Raw genomic sequence first — 27,154 nt, 5'->3', positions numbered from 1 at the left:
TTGATAATTGATGACTAAAATTGGTTCATTAAAAGTTGATATATAAATGTTCAAACAAATATTTAACAACATTCACATCTATTTATTTTTCAGTTAGAATGTCTTTTTTCATATTCTGCAGGGAGATTTCTTCTACTTGTATCATAAACTTGCGTAAAATTTGAGAACTCAGTTTAAGAAACTTGATATTGTTTTCAAAATTTAGTATAGGAAAGGATGATTTATTTCTTGAGAATGAGTTCTAAAGCTCCTCTTAAAAGATTCAGAGCAATTGGCCTTCCTAATAAACGAATATAGAATTTGTAAAGTCCAGATGCATTATGAATGTTGGGCATGTGTTGTGTTTCCCGTCAACATCGTAAACTGCCAGATTAACCTTGAATTAACATTTGTGAATTCTAGGTGGGCTTGTTTTTGCTATTAAAGCTTTGGAAATTTGTATACATTTTGAAATTGAGTATGACATTCATGAACCCAGAATATTTTTATGTTGTTGTTACCCAGGGTTAGAATACAATGATATTATATTCCACAGCATGATTATTGATTTATAATTTGTCAATAGTGTTAAGCCAGGAATTTTCTTCTTCTTACTCCCTCTGCCTATATGTCATTTCCTTCTGTTTATCCACCTTCACTTTATGGCTATCTGCAGGACTAAGGACCAAGTTCTCAATGCCTGCCAAATTCTTCCCTTTGTCTTAACTAGAATAATAAATTGAACTGACTGCTATCTGAAAATAAAATTAGAACTGGGAGACATCATCAACTCCTGTGCTGGAATGTCAGCTGCTCATAGGCAAAGGCCATAACTTTATGTTGATGAGACTATAAGGTAGCATAGTTGGACCATAGAAAATGCTTGTAACAGCAATTAATGAGCTAATAAATGAAAGACTGAATAAGCCTAGTGGACTCTACACATTTTGTAAATATAAGAAACAAGTTCAAGGTATTTAGATAACTTCTCCAGACTTATAACAATTTAGTAAGACAAAGTTCATATAATTCTGTATTTTTGCTTGTTTAATTTGAAGCTATGTTATTTGAAGAATACAACATTTTTCAGTTACTTTTCAAATTCAAAAATTTCTTGTTTGTTCTGTTTTGAATCTGGCTGTCAAATCTGATAGTCTCTCATTTTCCATTGTTTCATTTCTTTTATTTTTATAAGTACAACTTTGAATTTTTCATCTTTTAAATTTAATAATTGAATTTTCTGTTGATATAATTATACATTTTTGAGTGCTTTATCTGTCTTTTTCCTGTGGTGATGAAGTTTTCTCATATTTTTAGTGATATTCAATGGTGAGTTCACTTTCCATAGAAAATATTTGAAGGCTAGATTTTACATTATTTTCTTCAGAGATAAATTACCTGGGCTTCACCCAGGGGCTTAGTTATTTCCAAGGATCAAAATAATTTGGGTCCACAATTTTTCAACTTTGAATTGGGATTTTGAGGAGGGACTATACTGAGGTAGGATGACTGATAATTTGTGATAGTTTAGAGACAGATGTGAGATAGAGATAAATTCCCAAATTCTTTTCTGCTAATAGTTTTCTTATTTTTTCATATCTCTCACTAAGGTTTCCCCTTTGGGGATGTCAAATGTCAGGATGGAGATGATGAAGTTGGGCTGAGAGGCTGATGACCTCCTACCTGCTTTGTCTTCTGGCCAGTTTCTAGACTAGCAACTATTGGTTCCAGTTTCTTACTTATGGATTTTACTTGCATGTTGTTGTTATTTCTGGCTTCTAAAGAATTATTTAAATTTCCAGCTATGACAGTCATGTCTTAAACATTTATATTTATCTTTTCCAGCATTACTAAGTACACTATATCTAGAGTAGTTACTCTGAACATTTAATCCTGGCTACTAGCATGCTTTCTGTTTTCTCACTGAGAGTGAAAGTCGCTCAGTCATGTCTGACTGTTTGCAACCCCATGGACTATACAGTCCATGGAATTCTCCTGGACATGAGAGAGTGGGTAGCCGTTCCCTTCTCCAGAGGATCTTCCTAATCTAAGGATCAAAACTAGGTCTCTTGCATTGCAGCAGATTCTTTACCAGCTGAACCACCAGAGAATTTCTAAAATAATGTAGCTGGTAAATATCATTACATGCTTAGAAATTTTTTCCATACAATTCTATTAGAACAGCTTAAGCACATGATTCACATCTGAATTGACTACTACACAGACTACAAAAGCAGACTATGTTTGAAGCTATCTAATGGATCAGGAAGTAAACAAAGAATAAATGCTATTTGAGTAAATGATTTTACACATGTGAAAATAATTTTCCACATATTTATTTTTACAAAGGACAAGATTTGGGGGATTAAGGAGAACGGTTTAGAAAAGCATTTACAGTTGAGCTTACTAAGCACAAATTATCCTACACAAACTACTTTCTCCTAAGAAATAATCAATTAGAAAATTTAACACAGACGAAAACAGTAAGCCTGATATTACTGATTTATCTGAAATTGCAAGTGGATAGCTCTTTGTATTCAAAACTAACATAAAGATTCAATATATGTTATTATGAATAGTTTAACCACATTTATGGTAAAAATAAATTTAATAATTAAGTTTTATATCAGAATAATGTGAGTATAGATATTTCTGATGTTCAATTTCCCTTTATATGTCCAATTAACCTTTATTTACTGAGAAATCACGGGATTCTAATTTGATTGGCAGCACCAGAGCTGGCGCCAGTAAGGGGAGTTCAGAAACTCTGCTGGAAAATCATGGTTTATTAATACATCATTAAGCACTTTAAATGGATTCCAATGGTGTATGTCTAAGGAAGGAAATAATTCAACATTTGTTAGTTACTGACAGAGTACAGAATTGAAATTTACAATATAAGCCTTCCGTTAAAAATCCTAATGTGCCAGCAATTGAATTACACATCACAAAATGAGAGTGTATGTCATCTGCATTTTTACCACAGAGAACTATAAATGTTAATGATTATGTACTTTCATCCAGACAAAAGCATATTATCATATAGTAATACAATCTAGAAAAGTATGAGTGCAAATAAAATAAAAACTAGATTTATTTGCAATATGCTTGTAATGGGCATTTAGCTCATTTATGATTTAAAGCTAAATGGTGGAATTGAGCTGCATAAGTTGCTTGTATATTTTTGAGATTAGTTGTTTGTCAGTTGCTTCAGGGAGGTGGGAGGGGGGTTCATGTTTGGGAACACATGTAAGAATTAAAGATTTTAAAATTTAAAAAAAAAAAATAATAAAAAAAAAAAAAAGAAAACTGATAAAAAAAAAATAAATAAAGCTAAATGGTGACATGTACAGTTGAAACATATGCAATCTGAATTGCACTTTATTTCTAATGACCACACAACTAGTGTGGATATCTATGATTTTTCAAACAACATTGTATTTTTCACTATGTTAACAGTCTAAATCATTTGCAAGAAAAACATTAATTCTTGAGTTTGGAAAGCATTCACATCTTTATTTTAATTTCTAACATCAATCTAAACCAGGGCTACATTAACTTCTTTCTCATGCTTAAAGTTGAATATGGATTTTTTTGAGAAAAATAATTTATTTTGTACATTTCTAATTAATTCATGATTACAACATAAAACATAAAAAATATTTTTAGAGATTATTTACATTTACAAATTAAAATATTTTTCACCTAACCTGAACACTTGATTACAAGTAGATATATTTTGTATGCAAAATTTTTATAGTATTCAGTTCAGTTCAGTTTCTCAGTCATGTCTGACTCTTTGCAACCCCATGAATTGCAGCACACCAGGCCTCCCTGTCCATCACCAACTCCCGGAGTTCACTCAAACTCATGTCCATCGAGTCAGTGATTTCATCCAGCCATCTCATGCTCTGTTCCCTTCTCCTGCTCCCAATCCCTCCCAACATCAGAGTCTTTTCCAATGAGTCAACTCTTCACATGAGGTAGTCAAAGTACTGGAGTTTCAGCTTTAGCATCATTCCGTCCAAAGAACACCCAGGACTGATAGCCTTTAGAATTGACCAGTTGGATCTCCTTGCAGTCCAAGGGACTCTTAAGAGTCTTCTCCAACACCACAGTCCAGAAGCATCAATTCTTCGGCGGTCAGCTTTCTTCACAGTCCAACTCTCGCATCCATACATGACCACTGGAAAAACCATAGCCTTCACTAGACTAGAGATCTATAAATACTAAAATTTGCACAATAATACTCTATCTTCTTTTTGTATAAACTGAACTTTTATTGGTGTGTTTGTTGGAGATTTTGTACACGTTTGACTGATGTACAAAGAAGAGCAATCACAATAATTAAGGTATTTTGATTATATTAACTGTGCCACTGATATAAATATTTCTTTAATTGTATTCCTCAGTGTTTAGGGAAATGTTTCTCTGAGCAATTCCAAGGAACAAACTAGTAGCAGGAAATTTGGAAGTGTATATAAGGAAGTAGTGTTTATCACTCTTTAAGCTCACATCAACACAAGTCCCGTCTTTCTCTCTATCCACAATATAAACTCGGTTATGTGATAACACATGACACACAGTCATCTTTCATGGTTATACACTAGTCTCTTTAAACTCAAAAAAATCTTATTATCATGATTCTTTAAAGTAAGTATCTAAACAACATTCAGAAAGTGTAAATAAATGTGAATGATTCAACAACAAAAACTTCAGATACAATAATGAAATCAGTAATATTGATTCTTTAAATACCTTTGGAACCACATTGGCTGTACGTAAAAAAGTACATCATTTCCTTTCCATACAATATATACACTAGTAAGTGGCACCCCACCCCAGTACCCTTGCCTGGAAAATCCCATGGACAGAGAAGCCTGGTAGGTTGCAGTCCATGGGGTTGCTACTAGTTGGGCATGACTGAGTGACTTCACTTTCACTTTTCACTTTTCTGCATTGGAGAAGCAAATGGCAACCCACTCCAGTGTTCTTACCTGGAGAATCCCAGGGATGGGAGCCTGGTGGGCTGCCATCTATGGGGTCGCACAGAGTCGGACAGGACTGAAGCAACTTAGCAGCAGTAGCAGCATCAACAGTTGATAAATTGCTAGACTTTAGTGGATTCCTGTGATAAGTAAGGAAAAACAGTAATGAAGTCTATTTATGCACTTGTGGTGAATCATCTATACATGTAAACTTTTTGCCAGTTTCAACTCGTGAGAAAATATATACATTTTGCTAGATGGGAATGTAGAGAAGAAAAATGACTATTGTTGAATTCATAGTTTAGATAGGAGTAAGATAGGAAGTCAGAAAGAAAAATGATCAAGGAGAGGGCAGCCAAGAGCAAGAAGTAAACTGTGTTTTTAAAATGAAAGTAAGGGAAAGTGAAACCAAAGGTAGATAGAGATGATACTGAAAATAGAGTGTGATAAGGAATACTAGAATCACAAACTCACAGTCAATTTTAAACACAGCACTTCTGTTAGAAGTTGTAGGCAGGGGATTAGAAAACCAAAATAAAGCCTGATAGAAACAGAAATAACTGACATGAAGCTAAGAAAAAAGTTGTTTTATACACTTTAATTTTGCATAAGCACTAGTAACTGGAGGTCTATTTTAGATAGTCTCTCTTTGGAATTTTCTTAACATCCAATAGTTACCAATAAACCCGAATACTCTCTCTCTTCCCTTTTTACAACTTGAAATGGTATAACTTGGTGTTGGCAGGAGGCAGAATTGATCCTGCTATCTCATGCATTATTTTATCTCAAAATTTTAACTCATAGCACTGACAGTTCTTTTGTTTCTTCTCTCTGTTTGGAAAGGTATTAAGGGACAATAAGAAAGTAAAAGAGCAATAAATAAAATTAAAAGAACACAGACTGGTTGGTTTTTTTTTTTTTTTTTTTTACAATTTTTTTTAGACTCCATAAAGGTGCCTGCTATATGTATCTAAATGTAGATACTCAGTTATAAACTATTTGTGTAAAAATCAATCTCATTTTGCTCCCTGATAAAGCTAATAAGTGACCACCCTATGAAAACAGAAAAAAGTAAATGTGGTAAACAATATGTATCAATGTATGTGCCATGGTAACTTAGTGATTAACATGCCATGGACTTGAAACTGTTGTTTCAATTATTAAAATAAGAGGGGAACATTAACAATAAAAAACTAAAGAGGAAGATTTCCTAAACAACAAAAACAATAATAGAAACAGTAAAACCAAACCTAAGCAGTTAGAGAAAAATCTATCTATGCTTTATTTGTCTCCCTGGAGAAGAGAGAGAGGAAGAAAGAGAGAGAGGGAGGGCGGGAAGGAGGCAAGGGAGGAAGGAAGGAATAAATTTATGTTTTCAAGGGAAGTAAAGATTAATACAACTGAAGTAACCCAACTAGAATGAGGTAGGTAGAGCCCTATTAAAAACCAAGAGGATATTTTTACAGGAAAGCTAGACTTTGCCAGGCAGGAGGAGATGATGTACAGTGTTATCTAAAGGAAGATATAACATGTGCTCCAAAGATGAAAATGATCATTTGGATTACAGCAAAAAATAGAAATGGAAAAGAAATAAATAATAAGAAGCTACTATGTCTCAGGGAGCATAAAAAACTCAGCTTTAGAAATATGCATGCAGATAAGAAAAGCCTGTTAAAGAGCTAAGGCATTAATCATGGAAGATTGTAATTACACCACTGCCAACAGGCTGAGAATAGGAGGATGCCCATGGAAGGTGGCACACTTGAAGAAAACTGAATGTATAATGTATAGATAATATTCATAAAGAAAACATATCTATATGTACACTGGAGTTAGATTTTGGAAACAGCCTGGTAGAAATGATAAATGTGACTAGTATAAATAGAATCAATAGGAAAATGAAAAAAAGAAAAAGAAAAGACAGTAATACACAGTGATTAAATACTGAGACAGTTTTATGTAGTTCAACATAAGAAATTTCACCATTCAATAGATCTAGTGAACACCTGCTGTGGATAAGGCACAGAATTTTAGAAACTAATACAAAGATGGATGACACAGAGTCCCCAGCCTCAAAAACTACAGTTTGAATTTATGGAGTATTTACTGGTGTTTAGTGAATATGCCAAGTCTTTAATTTATGAGCGTCTATATCTACTGGGTTGAAAATAATACATATTTTTCGTTTGAGTGTTCTGATTAATGTAACAGAGCTCCACAAAGCTTAGTTATATTAACAAAGAAATTGTATCAATTTGATGTGGGAAGACAGAGGCAAAAAGCACCAAGGCCACATAAGAACCTGAATCCTCCATCTGAAATGACAAAGCAAAATGCCCAAAGGATAAAGCAAAATCAAGCAGCCCTCATTCAGCTTGGTTCTTTCCAAGTATATAGTTCAGCTTTTTCCCAGACAGCCACACTAAGAAGCATTCTAACATCATGCATAGATTCTGACTTTAGTCACCTGTCTTTGAATTCTTGATCCACTCTTCTGGGACTCAGAGCAAGTTACTTATCATTTCTGTGTCTTCTATGTACAATAGGGTTATTAAAACCTGTTTCACAGATTATCTCCAACATAGAGATGAAAAGGGAACATATAAGGAAATACTCGTGAATTGTGCCTAGCATATCATAGGGCTAGATAGCTGTTCATTCTTTTCTGTCTCTAGGATTGTTGCCTTTTATCTCTAGACTTTTAATTTAATATAAACTTTAATTTGAGCAACATGTTAAGATTAAATTGCAGTCTTTATCACAACTCTAAATTTCCAGAAGAAACGGATCAATAATCATAATATACCTAAGCATTTTTAATAAATATTTATTATTTAATAATTATAAGTTATAAAGTTTCAAACCAGACAGTTTTACAGCTGAATCCATTTTAACATTTATATTCAGTTCAGTTCAGTCGCCCAGTCATGTCGACTCCTTGTGACCCCATGGACTAGAGCACTCCAGGCTTCCCTATCACCCACTCCCTGAGTTTACTCAAACTTGTGTTCATTGAGCCAGTGATGCCATCCAGACATCTCATCCTCTGTAGTCCCCTTCTTCTCCTGCCTTCAATCTTTCCCAGCATCAGGGTCTTTTCAAGTGAGTCAGCACATCACATGAGGTGGCCAAAGTATTGGAGTTTCAGCTTCCACATCAGTCCTTCCAATGAACATTCAGGACTGATTTCCTTTAGGATGGACTGGTTGGCTTTCCTTGCAGGCCAAAGGACTCTCAAGAGTCGTCTCCAACACCACAGTTCAAAAGCATCACTTCTTCGGTGCTCACCTTTCTCTATAGTCCAACTCTCACATCCATACATGACTACTGGAAAAAACATAGCCTAGACTAGACGGACATTTATGGGCAAAGTAGTGTCTCTGCTTTTTAATGTGCTTTCTAGGTTGGTCATAACTTTTCTTCCAAGGAGTAAGTGTCTTTTTATTTAATGGCTGCAGTCACCATCTGCAGTGATTTTGGAGCCCCCCAAAATAAAGTCTGACACTGTTTCCACTGTTTCTCCATCTATTTGCCATGAGTGATGGGACCATGCCATGATCTTTGTTTTCTGAATGTTGAGCTTTAAGCTAACTTTTTCACTCTCCTCTTTCACTTTCATCAAGAGGCTCTTTAGTTCTTCTTCACTTTCTCCCATAAAGGTAATGTCATCTGCATATCTGAGGTTATTGATATTTCTCCCAGCAATCTTGATGTCAGCTTGTGCTTCAAGCTTGTGGACCTTGTAGAAGCAAGGTCTGATGCTGTAAAGAGCAATATTGCATTGGAACCTGGAATGTTAGGTTCATGAATCAAGGCAAATTGAAAGTGGTCAAACAGGAGATGGCAAGAATGAACGTCAACATTTTAGGAGTCATCAAAATAAAATGGACTGGAATGGGTGAATTTAACTCAGATGACCATTATATCTACTACTGTGGGCAAGAATCCCTTAGAAGAAATGGAGTAACCATCATAGTCAACACAAGAGTCCAAAGGCAGCACTTGGATGCAGTTTCAAAAACAACAGATGATCGCTGTTCATTTCTCAGGCAAATCATTCAGTGTCACGGTAATCCAAGTCTATGTCAGTAAGGCTGAAGTTGAATTTGAACGTTTCTATGAAGACCTGCAAGACCTTCTAGAATTAACAATCAAAAAATATGTCCTTTCATTCTAGGGGTCTGGGATGCAAAAGTAGGAAGTTAAGAAACACCTGGAGTAACAGGCAAATTTGGCCTTGGAGTACAGAATGAAACAGGTCAAAGGCTAATAGAGTTCTGCCAAGAGAATGCACTGATCATAGTAAACACCCTCTTCCAACAACACAAGAGAAGACTCTACACATGGACATCACCATATGGTCAACACTGAAATCAGATTGATTATATTCTTTACAGCCAAAGATGGAGAAACTCTGTACAGTCAGCAAAAACAAGACCAGGAGCTGACTGTGGCTCAGATCATGAACTCCTTATTGCCAAATTCAGACTTAAATTGAAGAAAGTGGAGAAAACCACTAGACCATTCATATATGACCTAAACAAAATCCCTAAAGATTTTACATTGAAAATGAGGTATAGATTTAAGGGGCTAGATCTGATCAACAGAGTACCTGATGAACAATGGGTGGAGGTTCACGGCATAGTACAGGAGACAGGGATCAAGACCACCTTTAAGAAAAAGAAATGCAAAAAAGCAAAATGGCTGTCTGAGGAGGCTTTACAATTAGCTGTGAAAAGAAGAGAAGTGAAAGGCCAAGGAGAAAAGGAAAGATATGAATGCAAAGTTCCAAAGAATAGCAAGGAGAGATAAGAAAGCCTTCTTCAGTGCAAAAAAAAAAAAAAAAAAAAAAATAGAGGAAAACAACAGAATGGGAAAGACTAGAGATCTCTTCAAGAAAATTAGAGAGACCAAGGGAATATATCATGCAAAGATGGGCTCGATAAAGGACAGAAACGGTGTGGACCTAACAGAAGCAGAAGATATTAAGAAGATGTGGCAAGAATACACAGAAGAAATGTACAAAAAAGCTCTTCACGACCCAGATAATCACAATGGTGTGATCACTCACCGATAGCCAGACATCCTGGAATGTGAAGTCAAGTGGGCCTTAGGAAGCATCACTACAAACAAAGCTAGTGGAGGTGATGGCATTCCAGTGGAGCTGTTTCAAATCCTAAGAGATGATGCTGTGAAAGTGTTGCACTCAATATGCCAGCAAATATGGAAAACTCGGCAGTGGCCACAGAACTGGAAAAGGTCAGTTTTCATTCCAATCCCAAAGAAGGGCAATGCCAAAGAATGTTCAAACTACCGCACAATTGTACTCATCTCACACGCTAGTAAAGTAATGCTCAAAATTCTCCAGAACAGGCTACAACAATGTGTGAACCATGAACTTCCAGATGTTCAAGCTGGTTTTAGAAAAGGCATAGGAACCAGAGATCAAATTGCCAACATCCACTGGCTCATCTAAAAAGCAAGAGAGTTCCAGAAAAACATCTATTTCTGCTTTATTGACTATGCCAAAGCGTTTGACTCTATGGATCACAAGAAACTGTGGAAAATTCTGAAAGAGATGGGAATACCAGTCCACGTGACCTCCCTCTTGAGAAATCTATATGCTGGTCAGGAAGCAACAGTTAGAGCTTGATATGGAACAAGAGAGTGGTTCCAAATAGGAAAAGGAGTACGTCAAGGCTGTATATTGTCACTGTGCTTATTTAACCTTTATATTAGACACCACAATTCTGTATCTTTTGCAGATAGTCATGATCATGAAAAAAAGATGCAGTGAAGCCTGAAGTCAGGCAAGTTGATTCCTCCAGTTCCATTCTTCTTTCTCAAGATTGCTTTGGCAATTCGAGGTTTTTTGTATTTCCATACAAATCTTGAAATTATTTGTTCTAGTCTGTGAAAAACATGGCTGGTAGCTTGATAGGGATTGCATTGAATTTGTAAATTGCTTTGGGTAGTATACTCATTTTCACTATATTGATTCTTCCGATCCATGAACATGGTATATTTCTCCATCTATTAGTGTCCTCTTTGATTTCTTTCATCAGTGTTTTATAGTTTTCTATACATAGGTCTTTAGTTTCTTTGGGTAGATATATTCCTAAGTATTTTATTCTTTTCGTTGCAATGGTGAATGGAATTGTTTCCTTAATTTCTTTTTCTACTTTCTCATTATTAGTGTATAGGAATGCAAGGGATTTCTGTGTGTTGATTTTATATCCTGCAACTTTACTATATTCATTGATGAGCTCTAGCAATTTTCTGGTGGAGTCTTTAGGGTTTTCCATGTAGAGGATCATGTCATCTGCAAACAGTGAGAGTTTTACTTCTTCTTGCCTGACTTCAGGCTCTACTACAAAGCCACAGTCATCAAAACAGTATGGTGCTGGCACAAAGACAGACAAATAGATCAATGGAACAAAATAGAAAGCCCAGAGATAAATCCACCCAACTATTGACACCTTATCTTTGACAAAGGAAGCAAGAATATACAATGGAGTAAAGACAATCTCTTTAACAAGTGGTGCTGGGAAAACTGGTCAACCACTTGTAAAAGAATGAAACTAGATCACTTTCTAACACCGCACACAAAAATAAACTCAAAATGGATTAAAGATCTAAATGTAAGACCAGAAACTATAAAACTCCTAGAGGAGAACATAGGCAAAACACTCTCAGACATAAATCACAGCAGGATCCTCTATGATCCACCTCCCAGAATTCTGGAAATAAAAGCAAAAATAAACAAATGGGATCTAATTAAAATTAAAAGCTTCTGCACAACAAAGGAAAATATCAGCAAGGTGAAAAGACAGCCTTCTGAATGGGAGAAAATAATAGCAAATGAAGCAACTGACAAACAACTAATCTCAAAAATATACAAGCAACTTATGCAGCTCAATTCCAGAAAAATAAACGACCCAATCAAAAAATGGGCCAAAGAACTAAACAGACATTTCTCCAAAGAAGACCTACGGATGGCTAACAAACACATGAAAAGATGCTCAACATCACTCATTATCAGAGAAATGCAAATCAAAACCACAATGAAGTACCACTTCACACCAGTCAGAATGGCTGCGATCCAAAAATCTGCAAGCAATAAATGCTGGAGAGGGTGTGGAGAAAAGGGAACCCTCCTACACTGTTGGTGGGAATGCAAACTAGTACAGCCACTATGGAGAACAGTGTGGAGATTCCTTAAAAAATTGCAAATAGAAGTCCCTTATGACCCAGCAATCCCACTGCTGGGCATACACACCGAGGAAACCAGAATTGAAAGAGACACATGTACCCCAATGTTCATTGCAGCACTGTTTATAATAGCCAGGACATGGAAACAACCTAGATGTCCATCAGCAGATGAATGGATAAGAAAGCTGTGGTACATATACACAATGGAGTATTACTCAGCCGTTAAAAAGAATTCATTTGAATCAGTTCTGATGAGATGGATGAAACTGGAGCCAATTATACAGAGTGAAGTAAGCCAGAAAGAAAAACACCAATACAGTATACTAACACATATATATGGAATTTAGAAAGATGGCAATGACGACCCTGTATGCAAGACAGGAAAAAAAGACGCAGCTCTGTATAACGGACTTTTGGACTCAGAGGGAGAGGGAGAGGGTGGGATGATTTGGGAGAATGGCATTCTATCATGTATACTATCATGTAAGAATTGAATCGCCAGTCTATGTCTGACGCAGGATACAGCATGCTTGGGGCTAGTGCATGAGGATGACCCACAGAGATGTTATGGGGAGGGAGGTGGGAAGGGGGTTCATGTTTGGGAACACATGTAAGAATTAAAGATTTTAAAATTAAAAAAAAAAAAAGATGCAGAGCATACCACATTATAAAGTTATTTTAGGACATTGTTCATTGCAAATCAATTTTAACAGCAAAATAATGTTGAAATATTAGAAATTCATTGGTGTACTATAGAAAAACATATCCAAAGCTTAAAGTAAGTGGGATCTTAGAGTGTTTACCACAGAAGACCTGCTCACAATCCCTGGGAAGTCAAGTACACAGTTTTTAACCAAGACTATGAGAAATAAATTTGTGAGAGGAGCCTCATTATCACTGAAGTTCTCTGTTGACCCTACTTTGTAAGTCAGAAGTTAGAGTAACTGCTACCATTGAAGTGAAATCCCTAAATGCAGTGAGAATGATAGAAACTTATAGTATCAGGGGCCAAGTGGTAAGGCTCATTCACCAGAAAGAAAATGATCACATCTACCTAAATGGACGGCAAAGCAAAACAGTAATCAGAATAGTTTTATTTGCAGAGAACTTTGATTTTGACTATTTCATCATGTCATTTCTAAAAAGTAATATATGGGAAACCTACTGTATTAATCATATGATTATTCAATATGGTTTGAGATGAAACTGCTCAGATGTAGCACTACAGAAGTAACTTCTCAGGTGCATTTTCTCATTTGCAGAGATAAGTTACCTTTCCTTGAACATATCCACTTTATAGTAGTGTAAAAGAGACAGCATAATCACAGCAGGCATGACAGTTCACAAAGAGGGAAAACAAATACATGTTGCAGTTAACAGTACATGAAAATGAATGTTGCTCAGTCGTGCCCAACACTTCGACCCCCATCCTGCTAGGCTCCTCTCTCTGAGGCATTCTCCATGCCAGAATACTAGAGGGGGTAGCTGTTCCCTTCTCCAGGGGATCTTCCCAATCCAGGGATTGAACCCAGGTCTCCTGCATTGCAAGCAGAACCTTTACCATCTGAGCCACCAGGAAAGCCCGAGTGGTACATAGAGATTTCTAAATCAAACTGGGCACATAGCACTATTTCCTTCACTCAGAGGCCAGAACTTTTCTTTATGTGGGTCTATTCTTCTCCCTAGAAATAGTTAAAAATGGTTGTTGTCTTTTTTCCTTTAGGATTTTGACTCTTTCCTCTGATTCAACTTTTATTTTCTACTAGAAGTGATCCATGTTTGCAGATAAGTAGATTTCCATGCTGTGCAGTAGGAAGATTGGGATTCAGTGATCTCTTTACAAGTTGACCAATTTTCCTTTTAGTTAAAGATGATATAATTTTTTATTTACTTTTTAAAAAATCCTTTTTATTAAAGTAAATGAGTATATAGGTTTTTTTTTTTTTATAAAAGTTGTGTTCTGGGCATGAAAATATATATTTTTAAAAATTTTTGTTGAAATAAAGCTGGTTGACAATTTTGTGTTAGTTTCAGGTGTACAGCAAAGCAAATCAGTTATGCATATACATGTATTAGTTCTTTTTCTTTTGTTTTTTTGTTTTTTTTTTTTTTTTTAATTGGTGGAAAATTGCTTTACAGTGTTGTGTTAGATTCTGCTATACAACAACACAAATCAGTCATAATTATACACCAATCCCCTCCCACTTGATCCTCACTCCCCTCCCCCAATCCCACCCCTATAAGTTATCACAGAGTGCCAGGACAGGCACTCTTTTTTTAAAAATATAAATTTATTTATTTTAATTGGAGGCTAATTAATTTACAATATTGTATTGGTTTTTCCATACATCAACATGAATCCACCACAGGTGTACACGTGTTCCCCATCCTGAACTCCCTTCCCACCTCCCTCCCCATACTATCCCTTTGGGTCATCCCAGTGCACCATCCCTGAGCATCCTATATCATGCATTGAACCTGGACTGGCGATTTATTTCACATATGATATTATACATGTTTCAATGCCATTCTCCCAAATCATCCCACCCTCGGCCTCTCCCACAGAGTCCAAAAGTCTGTTCTTTACATCTGTGTCTCTTTTGCTGTCTTGCATACAGGGTTATCATTCCCATCTTTCTAAATTCCGTATATTTGCGTTAGTATACTGTATTGGTGTTTTTCTTTCTGGCTTACTTCACTCTGTGTAATAGGCTCCAGTGTCATCCACTTCATTAGAACTAATTCAAATGTATTCTTTTTAATGGCTGAGTAATACTCCATTGTGTATATGTACCACAGCTTTCTTATCCATTCATCTGTTGATGGACATATAGGTTGCTTCCATGTCCTGGCTATTATAAACAGTGCTGCAATGAACACTGGAGTATACGTGTCTCTTTCAGTTCTGGTTTCCTCACTGTGTATGCCCAGCAGTGGGATTGCTGGGTCATAAGGCAGTTCTATTTCCATATTTTTAAGGAATCTCCACACTGTTCTCCATAGTGGCAGTACTAGTTTGCATTCCCCCGAACAGTGTAAGAGGGTTCCCTTTTCTCCACACCCTCTCCAGCAATTATTGCTTGTAGACTTTTGGATAGCAGCCATTCGTGAAATGGTATCTCATTTTGGTTTTGATTTGCATTTCTTTGTTAATGAGTGATGTTGAGCATCTTTTTATGTGTTTGTTATCCATCTGTATGTCTTCTTTGGAGAAATGTCCATTAACGTCTTTGGCCCATTTTTTGATTGAGAAGTTTAGTTTGCTGGAATTGAGCTGCAAGAGTTGCTTGTATATTTTTAGATTAATTCTTTATCAGTTGCTTAATTTGCTATTATTTTCTCCCATTCTGAAGGCTGTCTTTTCACTTTGCTTATAGTTTCCTTTGTTGTGCAGAAGCTTTTAATTTTAATTAGGTCCCATTTGTTTATTTTTGCTTTATTTCCAATATTCTGGGAGGTGGGTCACAGAGGATCCTGCTGTGATTTATGTCAGAGTGATTTGCCTATGTTCTTCTCTAGGAGTTTTATAGTTTCTGGTCTAATGTTTAAATCTTTAATATATTTTGAATTTATTTTCATGGATGATGTTAGAAACTGTTCTAGTTTCATTCTTTTACAAGTGGTTAACCACTTTTTCCAGCACCACTTGTTAAAGAGATTGTCTTTTTTCCATTGTATATTCTTGCCTCCTTTGTCAAAGATAAGGTGTCCATAGGTGCATGGATTTATCTCTGGGCTTTCTATTTTGTTCCATTGATCTCTATTTCTGTCTTTGTGCCAGTACCATACTGTCTTGATATAATTCTTTAAAAACGCTTGAGATCTTCATGAATATTAAGTCATAAAAAATCTACTCAGGTAAAAGTCTCAATTAGAATTATATTTGGGAGAGTAACCCTCTCTCTTTCCTTTGATTGAGATACTGAGTACCTTAGGACAACAATTATGATTCTTAGAAGGATTTCTGTCTCTCTGGGAGAATCTATGAGTTAAATACTTAAATCTTTCCAACATTTAACGAGGATTCTTACAGACATGTCTATGATTTGATTTTATATCTGAGGCTACAATTTATGGGAAAAGCCTTGGATTAGAATTTGATCTTTGGCCCCAGGCTTTAAATATATCATTAGTTAATTTATTTTTGGAGATTTGTGGACTGGAGAAACTGTAAATAATAAATAGTTTGATTTTCCATCTTAGTATATCCTTGGTGGAAAACATTTCCTTGAAAACCAAATAGTCCCTTTTCTAGTTCCACTTTCCTATCTATAACTTACACATAGAAAAATGAAACCAGTTGATTCGTTCACTATTTGAACTGCAAAACTATTACTTAAGTATCAAATTCATCAGATGTATATTTTTGAACCATAATGATTAATTTAGCATGTTAACTTGGCTAGACTAGGGTACCAGTCTAAATGCTGCTGTGAAACTATTCTTTAAATGTGATTAACATACAAGTCAGTAGATTTTGAATAAAGCATGTTATCCTCCCCAATGCAGGAAGGCCTCTCAGTCAAGTGAAGGTCTTAAGTGAAAAGATTGAGGTTTTCTAAAGGAAAGGAATTCTGCCTAAATATTGTAGGCTATAAATCCTGCCTGAAATTCTAGCCTGCTGAACTTCCCTGCAGATATTAGACTCAAGGCTGCATACAACATCAACTCTAACTTGAGTCTCAATCTCCAGCCTGCTAAGCTGTTCTATCAGTATCAGGCTTACCAGCCCCAACAACTTCGAAATTTTAGTGGCTTAAAACAAGAACCATTTTTCTACATCTCATTGTTCTGCCATGTGACTAAAGGAGGTCAGGTTGGTGGTTTGTCTGCTCTATATAATATCAGCCAGGGCTAAAACCCAGGGAGATGGAGTATTTTCCATTATTGCATATAATTTTAACAAGAAGGGAGAGGAAGCTACCAGTTGACATACAGCCTGGGCTCATGACATATCTGCCACATTTTATTAGGGGAGCAGTTACAGGACAAGATAAGATTGAAGGGAAGAATCCACCACTCTATGTGCCCAGATACAGAAAGGGAATTAATGGTGTTCATTGACATAGGGAAGAAATTATAATTGACATTGCTGAATACTCTTCACCATAACAAAATTATTGACATCATAAAAAGGTGAGATAATAAACTTATAAAAATGATATACAAGAAAGAGATGCCTGCTTTCTCCACTATTATCCAATAGTTTGTAGGTCAGAGATAACATAATCAAAAGGGGAAAAGTAAATGTGGCAGATTTTACTTTTTAAAAATGGTTGCAGCAATACTATATACTTTTCCTACAGTGTAACCTTGATGTTCCTCCTACTTACTGATAGGATTTATATTGTCTTCCTTTGAATATGGGCAGAGTTTTATAACTACATCATCAGCTAAAAGATAGTATGCACTTTCAAGGAAAGATACTTTAAGATGCCATGTACTTCTATTTTGTTTTCTTGCAGTTCTCATGTCTGTAAGCCAGTCACTATTTTGTGAGAAAGCCCAAGCAGTCATATGCAAATTTTTTGGTTGATAGTCACAGCCAACATTTTCTAGTTGACAGTCAACAGCCAGCATCAACTGCCAAACATGAGAGTGAATGAGTCCTTTCAGATGAGCCCATTTCTTAGCAACTGAGACTACCCCAGCTTTTGAGTATTCCCAGTTGAGCCTGCAGATATCTTGAGGGAGAGAAAACTCATCTGTGTTATAACCTTGCCTAATTCATGACCTACTGAATCTGTGAAAATAACAAAATATTTGCTGCTTTAAATTTTAAAATTTAATTGACATGCATTTTTATGTAACTAAAATAGTTATTCTTTGAAAAGAAAAATTAAATTAAATTAAATTTGCATGTTATACAGTTATATTAACAATAGATAACTATTTTGTATGTTTTATATTGGGCTTCCCAGGTGACTCAGTGATAAAGAATTTGCCTGCCAATACAGGAGATGCGAGTGTGATCCCTGAGTCAGGAAGATCCCCTGAAGAAGGAAATGGCAACCCACTCCAGTATTCTTGCCTGGAAAATCCCATGGACAGGAGTCTGGTGGGCTATGTTCCATAGGGTTGTAAAAAGCTGTACACAACTTAGCAACTAAATAATAATTCTTTATATTATTTAGTTTTTATAGCAACTACATTAGTAGGTGTTATCGATTCTCCTTTGACAGGGGAGGTAACTAAATAATTGTATGCTTAAGCAAATTCTGCAAAATCAGCAAAATCAGGAATTGAAAGAGCTGGAATTTGAAGATAGTTGTTTCACTCCAAAGCATGGACACTTATCGGTTACCCCAATATCCCTTACCAGAAAACTTAAGAGAAAGTGATGGGAAGAATCCAGAATGAGGGATAAGAGAGAATAAGTTATAACCTAAAAAATCAGTAGCATTCAACACGGTAGAGTTCAAGAAAGGAGGAATAAGGCTGGTGAATTAAGAAATCACATAATGAAGTTTATTGAAAGTAGTGATGGACCCAGTGAATTTCATTATGGCTGAGACTGTGTCCTGAGTAAAAGGTTCTTTTTTTTTTTTTTTTTTTTTTTTTTTTTTTAACTGACTAGATCTAAGCTATTGTAAAAAAAAAAAAATCATGGAACTTTTGTTCTCTTCTCCAGAGGTAACCAGAAAAGAAAGGCAATGCTGACCATTTATCTTTTTCTTCATAGCATTTTATATAGTTAATTTTCATGAATGATGGAAACACAACAGTAATTTTTGTCCATGTCAACCATGGTTTTGAAAGAGATAACTCTCTTTTAAATATGTAACTCTGCATGTTTCTGAGTGTATATATATTGTGTGCATGTATTTTAATCCTAAACAGATATTGAGAGTCTAAATGCTTGGCTTTTAGTAAAGATAATAATCAAACCTAGAGTTTTGGCTTACACAAATGTGTACATGGGGTACCAATCATTGTGTTCAGTATATTTGCACGGTTTTTATTATATCACAGTGGAGTTACCAGATAATAATTGAAAAATATAAATATATAGTAGAAATGAGTGGATCAATGTGTATACGATAATAAAGGCAACTCATTTTATCTATTTATCAATTATCCCAAATATAAACATTTCATATGCTACATTCCATACATCTGTGAAGTTGCCTTAATGAAATTCTGAAATCAATATTTTTATTTCAGTCAATGTGTATATTTCAGTAAAACAGGGAATTCACTCTTAGATAAGTATTATAACAATCTACTTGAGGTTCAGTAAGGAAAACATAATCCCTTCTAGGCATTTCAAACAGGATAATCTGATCAGAAAAATATATACTTACAAAATAAGGTGGAGGAATTAAAGTCAAAAGAGGAAGAAAGGTGCTGTGAGCTGTCAGTTTTGCCACTCATCACTAGTTTTAAGGACACCAGTAAGTTACTTTTGCCATGTTATTTACTGTCACTGCCTAGACTGAGAACTACAAGAAATTCCACCTATGCAGTTGTCTGCAGCACCAAGACAAATAATTTGCAAAGGAATTCCTGGTTGTTAAAATATTCTTGGAAGCTCATGTGGCTGTTTGTCACTACTGGAAAAAGATGGATGATTTCTGTTTCCCTTTGGCCTTTTAGAACGTGTGTAAAGGGAGCTCACTGAAAAAAATGGCTATCACATCTCAATACCTGAAGACGAAGCATTCTGGCAAACGTGGTCTTTTAGACCTGGTGATAATGGGGAGAACACCGGAGAAAGTAAACATAAACTCTGAGTTGAAATAACCGTTATGGCTACATTAAAAGAATCTGTTCTCTCAAGATTTTAATTTACACTGAGGTTATGAGCACATCTTAATATTTGCTTCCTAAATGATTATTCTTCTGTGTATTCTTGCCGCCTCTGTTTAATATCTGCTGCTTCTGTTAGGTCCATACCATTTCTGTTCTTTATTGAGCCCATCTTAGCATGAAGTGTTCCCTTGGAATTTCTACTTTTCTTGAGATCTCTAGTCTTTCCTATTCTATTGTTTTCCTCTATTTCTTTGCATTGATCTCTGAGGAGGGCTTTCTTATCTCTCCTTGCTATTCTTTGGAACTCTGCATTCAAATGGGTATATCTTTCCTTTTCTCTTTTGCTTTTCACTTGTCTTCTTTTCACAGCTATTTGTAAGGCCTCCTCAGACAGCCATTTTGCTTTTTTGCATTTCTTTTTCTTGGGGGTGGTCTTGATCCCTGTCTCCTAGTACAATGTTGCAAACCTCCATCCATAGTTCATCAGGCATTCTGTCTGTCAGATTTAGTCCCTTAAATATATTTCTCACCTTCACTGTATAAACATAAGGGATTTCATTTAGGTCATACCTGAATGGTCTAGTGGTTTTCCCCACTTTCTTCAATTTAAGTCAGCAAATTTGGAAAACTCAACAGTTGCCATGACACTGGAAAAGGTCAGTTTTCATTTCAATCCCTACAAAAAATAATGCCAAAGAATGCTCAAACTACCGCACAATTGCACTCATCTCACACACTAGTAAAGTATTGCTCAGAATTCTCCAAGCCAGGCTTCAGCAATATGTGAACCGTGAACTTCTATGTTCAAGCTGGTTTTAGAAAGGACAGAGGAACCAGAGATCAAATTGCAAAACATCTGCTGGATCATTGAAAAACAAGAGAGTTCCAGAAGAACATCTATTTCTGCTTTATTGACTGTGCCAAAGCCTTTGACTGTGTGGATCACAGTAAACTGTGGAAAATTCTGAAAGAGATGGGAATACCAGACTACCTGACCTGCCTCTTGAGAAACCTGTATGCAGGTCAGGAAGCAACAGTTAGAATTGGACATGGAACAAGAGAGTGGTTCCAAATAGGAAAAGGAGTACATCAGGGCTGAATATTGTCACCCTGCTTATTTCACTTATATACAGAGTATATCATGAGAAACACTGGGCTGGAGAAGCGCAAGCTGGAATCAACACAGCCAGGAGATATATCAATCACCTCAGATATGCAGATGACACCACCTTTATGGCAGAAAGTGAAGGAAGAACTAAAAAGCCTCTTGATGAAAGTGAAAGAGAAGAGTGAAAAAGTTGGCCTAAAGCTCAACATTCAGAAACCTAAGATCATGGCATCTGGTCCCATCACTTCATGGCAAATAGATGAGGAAACAGTGGAAACAGTTTGAGACTTCATTTTTGGGGGGCCCCAAAATCACTGCAGATGGTGACTGCAGCCATGAAATTAAAAGACGCTTACTCCTTGGAAGGAAAGTTATGACCAACCTAGAGAGCATATTAAAAAGCGGAGACATTACTTTGTCAGCAAAGGTCTGTCTAGTCAAGGCTATGCTTTTTCCAGTGGTCATGTATGGAAATGAGAGTTGGACTATAAAGAAATCTGAGCACCAAAGAATTGATGCTTTTGAACTGTGATGTTGGAGAAGACTCTTGAGAGTCCTTTGGACTGCAAGGAGATCCAACCAGTCCATCCTAAAGGAAATCAGTCCTGGATGCTCTTTGAAAAGACTGATGTTGAAGCTGAAACTCCAATATTTTGGCCAGCTGACGCAAAGAGCTGACTCATTTTAAAGACCCTGATGTTGGGAAAGATTGACAGCAGGAGGAGAAGAGGACGACAGAGGATGAGATGACTAGCTGGTATCACCAACTCAATCATCACCAACATGAGTGGGTAAACACCGGGAGTTGGTGATAGACGGGGAGGCCTGGCATGCTGTGGTTCATGGGGTCACAAAGAGTCGGACACGACTGAGTGACTGTACTGAACTGAAATGATTGTTTTCTCTTTAATGTCGTAGCTATACTTTACTAGAGAGAGATGGGGTTAAAAAAATAAAATGAGATTTGTACCAATCATAATTTTAGCAGTCTTGACATGAGGTTGGAACTTCAGCTAATATACCATAGAGGACAGGAGTTGAGGAACTGGAAGTTTGAACCTGCACCTAGAGGCCAACCAGTATAAGGGGTGGGAGGTAGGGCTGTGTACAATGTAGTGATCGTTCTATGAATCAAACAATGTTCAATGCTCAGTTATTCCACTGTGTTAGTACATAGCATATGGATGAAGAACAAATTGCCATTTGTCCTACCAATTCAACATTCATCTAACATGTCTACTTCTCCAGCCTACACTGTCCTCATAGAGACACCAAATCTGTCCTTTAGACTACATCTCTATGCCTATTTCCAAAATAATGTGTAATACTTTCCTCACATTCACTGTATTTCTATTTCCTTGTGTATGCTTGTTTTCTTTAGACAAGAACTCTTTGAATTTAAAGATCATGCCTTGTTTAACCCTGGTGAGTTCAATTTAGAAGCAGCAAGATCTAGACCGTGATATAGGTAGCCTATGGCAGAAACTCACTTCAAGAACTAGATGAAAGATCTTGGAGAGAGAAGGAAAGGGAGAGAAAAAGAGGATAAGAGGGATTCGTAGTATGTGTGTGTGTTGGGTGGTGGTGGGGAGGTGACAGGTACATTATAGTTTCAAGCCTGAGAAAACTATTAGAGCTTATTGCTGGAAAGGCAATGATATTTTATGTGAAATTAAACTGAATCAATATTAAGGAATCTTTTCTAACTTAATAAATGTATAGTACTTCCCCTCTTGGCCATAACAGGCCAGCCTTTCCTCTGTGCTGTTTCCTGACATGTAATACTTAATTGCTCTTATTGCTTATAACCTTCTATGTTTTATTATAATTTAGGACCCATGTGTTCTTGAGCCACAAAAATAGGTTGTTTTTTACTTATCTCCTCAACACTTAACACAATGCCTACAGTATACAGGATGTCCTTGTGGCCATCCATGTTGAACTTTAGGAGAAAAGAGTGAATGGATATGATATAATTTAATCAGTTTTGAATTATTCATGTTTTAAGCAGCCTTCCATTACATAGAAGCATACACTTTGGAAAAAAAATGCAGAAATTGGCAACACGTCTGGTAATGAACTTATTATAATATTAAAATATCAATTTCTATGACCATCTGTGCTAGAAAAATGGTTAATAATATTTATTTTGAAGTTGTGGCTTTACACCATTGCCATTGGAATCTGACAAACTAAACAGAAGTTTAATGGATAGTCTAGCCCTCTTAATCACCTGTTTCAAATGGACACATTAGAACATCCCAAATAAGAAAGAGTGAGACTTCAGTTTTCAAGCACTGAATTGGACATATATAAGTCATAGGTAAAGCACAATAGGATGAAGATTTTGGAAAAGATATTTCACAGGAAAAAATGATGTCCCCTCCACCCAAATTTACAGAAAAACAATAATTTGACAGTAATTAAACATATACATATGCACACATGAGCTCACATATAATTTTGAAAATTACATCTTATTTTAAAAATCTGTGTTTGATAAGTTAACAGGAGAGTTTATGAAACAAGTGCTTTTACAGAAGCAGTCAGGATAAGAATATGTGTATTTAAGATAATTAGGAGATCAGTCTCAAATAAATTCAAAATTTCCAGCAAATCTGACTTGTACTTCAGGTGACCTTTACACTGGCAAAACAGAGAAATGAGTCTGTTAGCCATTTTGATTCTGTGGTGTGAGAGCTCTGATTTCTAAAGAAAGCATAATAAATGCACTTTTGATGCCATTAATGTAGCATTTGCATATTTATGCTAATATTTGTTTTTAATAGTCATATAAAAGATATGTAAAACTGACAGTGTTGTTTAAACTAAGAATGTCATTCCCAAACTATATTATATGTATACTTTATTATACATATACACACTATAAATGTATTATTAAGAGAAACTATGCATATAGTAATATAGGTATATTAATATATAATAATATTAATATAATAGTATGTAAGAATACAAACAAATATAGAACTGTATTTTCGGGGGCTACACCCATGGCTTGTGGGAGCTTAGTTCCCCTACCGGGGTTTGAACTTGTGGCTTCTGCAGGGAGAGCGGAGTCCTAAACATTAGACCACCAGGGAATTCCCATAAATGTATTTTTTTCTGAATTTAGAAAACCTTTGGTAATGTGACCTCCTGGACAAATAGGCCACCTACATATTGTAGTCTACAGTGTCCTCATGATTCTCTTTGATAGGGATTTAAATATTACTTCTCTATTTGACCGATTCTCCTACTTATCCCTGTTCTGTTATAATTATATTTCTTATTCTGTCTGCCTTTCTCTCTCAACTTCTCGGCTTCAGATAAAAGGACCTGAAAATGGATCTGAGGGCAGACTCCAAATCTAACATACAATTCTGAACTACTTAATGCAATTTGTATTTGAGAAGACAAAAATGTTAATAATAATAAAGAAAAATAATTAGACTTGGGTTCTTTTCCCCCATTACTATATATCAGATCATTTAATATACTTTATGGATGAGAAAATGGGAGAAGCCTGTAATATTTAAGAAGAGCTTTTTAACTAAGGTCATTATAGGTTCCTTTCTGAGCAATAAATAATTATGTAACATGAGATAATTTTCTGGCCTTGCATTTTAATATTAAAAACAAGTTTTAAAATTCTACAAAGGAAATTTTAATTACCATATTTTTATTGACAACAAACATATCATGTATACCATGGTTCTATAGCATTAATAAAACCTGTATGAATTATATGAGATGAGAAAAAAATTCTTATTAGATTTGATGAAAAGACATCTAAGTATTGTGACAGTTAGTGTGACTCTAGCATTTGTGGAAGACAAGGAGAACAAAGTGACAGCACAGGAAGCAAGGGGAAGGGGACAGGGAGTGATGTCAGAGAGGCCAGTCTTCAGCAACATTTAGGAGGCCTGGCAGATGTTTGGAAGTATTTGGAATTTTAGGCATAATTGGAAGTCATGAGAAAGGTGAGACTGAGAGAATTTCCTAATCATATTAATTAAAAATTAATTTTAGAACTATTCCTTCAGAACGTTATGTCCATGTAAGATATATATATGCATATATACTCTAAACGTACATACATATGCACATACATGTGTTGTAAATAGGTATATTAAAATATATTTTCTTATATTTTTAATTAATTTCAAATCTGAACATTATATAATATATGGAGAAAATATGTTGGTATATTAGCTTCAAGGACAAAGACAACCAAGCATCCTTTAAGATTAGTTACTGCTGTCTTTCTTATCTGTAGTATAAAAATAAAAATTCTTACCTCCTATGATTGTGGCAAGAAGGGACCAAAATTTGATTCAATGCTAAAGTACTCATCTGACTGGATATTTTCCTTTTCATTTGTTTACTTCTTCCTTACTGTCTTCTCTTTATTCCTCATTCACCTTATCTTCTTTTCTTATTGTTCTTCATCTCTTCTTTTAGCTTTTTTAGGAATGAATAGATAACTTAGTGAAATGAGTACCACTAACAAACACAAGCATCACTAAACCCTATGCCAAAATGAAAGGTTATTACAGAATCCTAAATATAGTACCTGAGTTCTTTACACCTTCAAGGAATGAAAAAAAGGTTTACAGATGAAACGAGTTTTCATCTGCCTTCACACTTATGTACAAGTTTCCTCCTTGGCAAAGTATAATGATATTCCTATATATTTAACTAACCTTTTCACATATCCTCTGGTAGAAAGAATGAATAAAACATATAAATGTATAAAACCAACCATCACACACTCGGAGAGAGCATTAATAAAAGTAGCAGTAATATCCTGTGAAAAGAAAGTCCTTAGCCCATTCTTCCCAACTCAATTCATTATGGTCATAGATGTCTGCTATGGAACTTACTAATAGCACATTATCAAAATATTTTTTAAAAAGTTGTGTTCCATAGGTATGTACCCTGAAGACAGCCTGTAGCAATCATGATAAATCAGGATTACAGGCCTCATGGAAAACGTCACTGTTTGTTAATGAGAAAGATTTTTTTTTTTTAATTATGGATCACCATGTTTCAGCTTCTACATAAGACAAGGGGAAACCATGAGGGCAAAAAGGAAATAATGTGATTATAAATTAGTGGTTATATTGTCAGAGGTGACTGTGTATTCTCTGAACCACCAAACTTCATTAAATGATTTAAAATGAGAATGCTGAGAGCACATTATGAGTTTTGAGGATTTCTAAAACATCTGAGAAATTACACTGGAAAGACACTATATAGTGGGAAGTATGTAGCTTAACAATTTAAACTAGTGAAAATTCCTTGAGATTAAGACTCAGGAAGTTTCTTCATTGAAATTTTATTGTTGCCATTGCTGGTTACATGCACATTGTTTCTCATATTACAAAAGAACATCAATAAAAAAGAGTATTAAAAATATACAGATTAAAAAAAAGAAAAAATATACAGATGAGTTATTTTTCTTACTATTGTTTTATGTCATTCCTTTATTTGTTTTTGACACTACTGATTGATCAGTTTCCATTAGTTTAAAAACAAAAAAAAAAATTAAATGTCCTTATCATCATAAAATGACCAATAATGTTCCGTCAAACATTTATTCAAAATTATGTTAATTCCCTTAATTCCCTGTGTCATATGAACTACAGTGACTTCACAAAATCAGATCTCATCAATTCTGTGAATTTTGTCTCTATGCTTCTAATGCTTATCTGTCATTCTGGATACACTCAGATTTGTCTTTAGACTTTGCACTTATCTCTTAGTCATCATATTTAATGATGCACAAAAAAATGTGCTATGAAACTCATCATGGCCACCATTTGTCTAAGTCCAACTCATTATCTATTAGAAATTTATGTGTCAAGTCTCTCCATGTCTATGTACATTTACTTTTATTATTTATTATTGTTTTGCCCTCATCCTCTTTCTTTCTTTGTTCATTCTTTCCTTTCTTACCCTTTGTCTTAAGATTCTCATATGGAGGTATTTTGACAAGCTATCCTTTAATTAATGACATTCACTTACTGCAAAACTATATATATATATATATATAGTCTTTTGAAAATATGCTACAAGCATCTTCTCCATATTAACGCAATTTTACCTGTCTCTC

This window comes from Budorcas taxicolor, chromosome 3, assembly GCF_023091745.1.
Source record: "Budorcas taxicolor isolate Tak-1 chromosome 3, Takin1.1, whole genome shotgun sequence".
Lineage (NCBI taxonomy): Eukaryota > Metazoa > Chordata > Mammalia > Artiodactyla > Bovidae > Budorcas > Budorcas taxicolor.
The sequence above is the reverse complement of the archived record's forward strand: the minus strand, read 5'-3'. Positions refer to the sequence as shown.